This window comes from Camelus dromedarius, chromosome X (assembly GCF_036321535.1).
Source record: "Camelus dromedarius isolate mCamDro1 chromosome X, mCamDro1.pat, whole genome shotgun sequence".
Taxonomy (NCBI): Eukaryota; Metazoa; Chordata; class Mammalia; order Artiodactyla; family Camelidae; genus Camelus; species Camelus dromedarius.
In genome coordinates, this window is record NC_087472.1 from 103,616,254 (window position 1) to 103,620,913 (window position 4,660).

Here is a 4,660-nt window from a genome sequence, read left to right on the forward strand (position 1 = left end):
TAAGAGATTTTTCAACTCTATGCCCTTTTGAAAAGCTTTTTTTTTTTAAGTACAGTGAAATCAGGTGGTTCTGCAGGCCTGTGCATGAATTTTAATGTGATGTTTTAGGTGTCTAAGCTTCATTGGCTTAGAAGATGCCTCTGTTGGTAGCTTAAGTATTTTAGTTGTAAACATTGGACTATGACCATGAAAACTGGAGATAATACCATCCTGCTTTTTGTCCAATTCACATGTTGTTCCTTTTACTTAGGAATGCATTTCAGAAAGCCACCAGTGGAAGTTTATTCCTCTGAATGGTATTGTATAGAATCAAATGTAGTGGGTCTGCATTTTACCCTTCAACATGGGATATAGGAAATGTCCCATTTCTTTCAGTTTTCAAGTGAGTTTCATTGGTCCCCAACCACTATCAGCCTGGCTGGAAATTAAGCCTAGTCATCATATAGACCCCACTGAAAGGTTAAGAAAAGGTCTCAAGGGTCTTATGTTGCCCAGAACATCAAGGAGGGCCTCCGGGTGTTAGGTTTCGTGGGCACTGATGATGTTTGTTGTCTAGGCCCATGTGGTTCCTTGGAGACAAGAGGCTCTCTGGCAACCATGTGACCTACTGCTCAGGCAGAGGCTGAGAGCCCTGGTACCTGGGACCCAGCCTCCCTAGAGAGACCCTGAAGTGATTCTTTCTTAGTGCTGTGCTGTGCCGCTTCCCCAAGCTGTTGTGTGGAAAGAGGACATGAGCACATACTCCTGGCACCCACCCCAAAACTGGTGTCCCCTTTCAGTCTTGGGAAATTAACGTCTCCCTGTGTTAGCAAATTCCACCCAAGGTCTCCAAGTGTTCTCTCCCTTCCAACTCTGGGAGAAACCTAGCATGGTCCCCCTCAGTGAGTTTCAGAAATGCAAACCAGGGAAGTGGTCACTTAACACAAAAGTTGCCTGCCTTTGGGGAACCCCAGCCTCCAACCCCGCATCATAAATGTTCGTGAGCTCAGGGAAGTACAGGCTTGGGTAGTTGTTATTTTTCCAATGAAACAGGAAGAATGAGTAGAAGGAGTGACTCTGGAGGTCAGAGGATGGAAAAGATGTGAAGTGGTTGTCTCCGAGAGTGGAAAAATTAACTCTCCCAGGGAACCATGGCGGGGCGGTTGGGTATGCAGAGCACCTGCCTGAGATCGGTCACTATGGTTGTGTTTCTCCTCCAGTCACACTCAGCGCTCAGGGGCAGCTGTGGCCCGGGTGCAGAACTGGGAAAGAGGCACGAAGGAGTCAAGCGGGGTACACGGAGGGTAAGATTACTGTCGAACCTGAGCAAGGAGGGGTGGGAGGATGTGGGAGGACAAGGCTGGTGCACAGGAAAAAAGTGGTAGAGCCAGTGGATTGGAAGTTCCAATGACCTTAGTGCATCAAAGAGCTATTGGTATCTAGAGTAGACGGGTTAGAGAAAGAGGGTTGATTGTTAGTGAGAGGCTCGAAATCAAAATTTTGGAGGTAGTCTGGTTATTGGAAATGACAGACTCTAGGAGAAAGTAGGTGGATTAAGTAGGTGGTGGATTAAGGAAAAGATCACTGGAAGTGAAGGTTGCCAGGGACAGAGAAGTGAGGACCTAGGGTTAATTATTTTCCCCATGAGTGGAAAAATGGCCAAGAACAATGACAAGCAGAAAAGAGTGAAAGACAGAGAGCTAGGTCTAAAAACCAGACATTTGTTGGTGACCATAACAAGGGGTGGTGGGTTGTATTCTCTGATGATATACATGTAAAAGGAGATAGAGGTGTGAGGGCAGGGGAAGAGAAATGGTCTAGAACAGAGGTTGGCAAAGAATGATTAGCAGACCCAATCCATCTTGCCTCCTATTTTTGTAAATAAAGTTTCACTGGAACACAGCCACACACGTTCATTTACATACGCTCTATGTCTGCTTTGGCACTATCGAAGTTAAGTAGTTGTGACACGGGCCATAAGGCCTGCAAAGCCTAAATTATTTACTGTCTGGCTTTTTACAGAAAAAAGTTTGCTGACCGCTGAACTAGAATTAGTAGTAGAGAGTATTAACCCCACAGCAAAGAGTAAGCATGATTAATAGCACAGTAACTTATTTTGCCAGACACATGTCAAACGTCTCTGTTCCTTTCGGTCTGGGTCAGCTCTGGGTCACCAGATCAGCCATTTTGACTCCATAGGTTTTTTTTTTTTTTTTTAACACAGAGAATCAGCCGATTGGATGGCTGAAATGACAGAATGGCTGGCCGCTTTAACTTCATGCATGTATATATTTTTCCACGTAAGCTGGAGCCAGCGTACATGATTGTAATGTATGAAACATACAGAGGTAAATGTCATCAGGTGCAAATCCAGATTGCCATTCATTCAAAAATCAGCTGCAGGCTACAGGGTGGTGGCTTGTGAGGAGACTGAGTAAAGATGCTAGTGGATCTGTCTTCCACAACCAAGTTCCTGTTCTAGCTTACCTTGTTCCTAAGTCTTAAGAATGAGAAACTGTCCTACATGGCTTTGCCAAATATAAATGAGACAGGCGTGCACAGGACTCCCAGAGCAGTCAGTCTGAGGTTTGCCAGTGGTTACTCACATTTCTTCTCTGGAAAAGTTGAACCAAACAATACGATGACTCAGAGAACGGTCAACTGAGTCAAGTGAATGGTGGGACATCAGGTATTCACATATGCCTATTGTTAAGCTTCTTGAAATTATCTTTTTTATTCCTGCTCTTCCTGGAACCTGAAATCTACACGGCTTCTTTCATGAAATCTTTGTCCTTCTCCTTCAACTAACTGGAGCAGATTCTGTTCCTTAGAACCAAATGATTACTAAAACAGTCTGAGTGTCAGGTTCTTGGTCACAGGGGGTGGCCATTGCCTTGTGTCTTCTTGGTTTTCAGATAAGATGTATTCCCCTGGCCAGTCATCCTTTATGCCCTTTATCATAAGGAGAAAATGATAGGGAGGGAGCAACACAAATGCAAATCAGTCTTTAATCTTGGGAAGACCACCGACAGCATGAACCCAACGGAAGCAGAGTCAGTAGGTACACTTTCTGGAACACACACTTTTCTAGTCTGAATGGGAAGAAGTGACACTCGAATAGCAAGAGCCACCGGGGTTATTTGCCATCTAAAGATAGCCGAGGGAGTCTCTCAGACAAAGTGAAGAGTGAGCATTTGAGCTGCAAATGGTTTTTTTGGAAGATTTTTATTAACTAGCACATCACCTTGGTCGTTTTCCTTCCTGTGTTTTTCAGAACTGACATTAAACTGTGGTGTTTGTAGAAATGTATTTCAAATGTGATTGTAGCTGTCAGGCTCTGAACCTGTCAAACTGCTGTGATGGAAAAAACTAAGAATTCTCCACAGCCCCTAGCTACTGACAGTTACTGATGGAAACGGGCCCTGTTGTGCCTTTTGGCTCATTAGTAGATTCTTCTGATCCAATCACTTCCTCTTTTGGTTGGGTTTAGTGAAAATGTGTTCTGCTATTTGGGGGTTTAGCAGCAGAAGAGAGGAGGAACCAAACACGTGTACTGGTACCAGCTACTGCAAAAACACTACAGTGGAGGTTTGGAAATCTTTTGACCAGTGGAAATCCTGATGTCTTGGATTCCAAGGCTCTAAGGAGTCTCTCGTTTCCATGCCTGGTCAATGATGATGGCTTTCCCTCTGAAAAATGAATGAGCAACTCTCTGTCTTTAGTATAGTAAACTGTGGATGGAAGGCAGCTGTCCCACAATGGTGGTGATGCTAAATTGGCTGTTCAATGAGGTTGACAGATAGTTTCCTGGGGCTGTGGGTTTCCGTGTCTCATGGGATGTCCACTCTAGGTCAGGACTAGGGACAGCTACTTTAGAAGTGAGAAAAACTTTAGTTTGATATGAGACTTCCAACCCTACCATGCTGGGAGAAGTTATCCAAACAAATGACTATTTCTATAAACCTTCATCTTTTTAGGCTTGTCATAAGGAGCAAAGGTCCCTCTTTAAGTGGAAAGTCGTGGCATAATGAGCTTCTCTGAATTAGTTGTTCAGGCATGAAAAGAATGAGTCAGAAATTAGGAGGCTTGTTTTCACCTGATATGGAATAACAGTATTGGATATGGGCTGCTCTCAGTGTAGAAACTCCTTCAGTAATGACAGTTCGTCTACCTTGGCATGGTCAGTAGCTTTTTTTTTTTAAACGGATTGGGATATTAATACTTGACTATACAGAATTTGTAAACATGACTAATGGAATTTCATAGAATATGGTCAATAGCTTTTGGTAGTGATATGTTGATAGGTGTTTAATACCCAGGTCTCCAGAAAAAAAAAAAACCAAACAACTGATTTGTAGTGTTTACCAATTTCTGTGGTGTAAATATGTCCATTGTGGCCCACTTCAGGCCACCAACCTAATGCTATTGAATGTAGAGTTGGAAACAAATGTGACAATCAGCTTTTAGGAGGTACCACTGTCTTCTAGGAATGGTTAGACCATACACGAGGCTGGCGCCTGTCAGCTGCTGCAGAAGAATGTCCAATGGAGAAAAGGAGAATTAAGGGAGATATTTTGATGATGTCGGCTTTAACCATGTCTCACCTTTATGGCTTAAACACGAGCTCTCTAACTTGATGCACATTCATTTGGCCACTCTAGGTAAATTGTATGTGACCTCT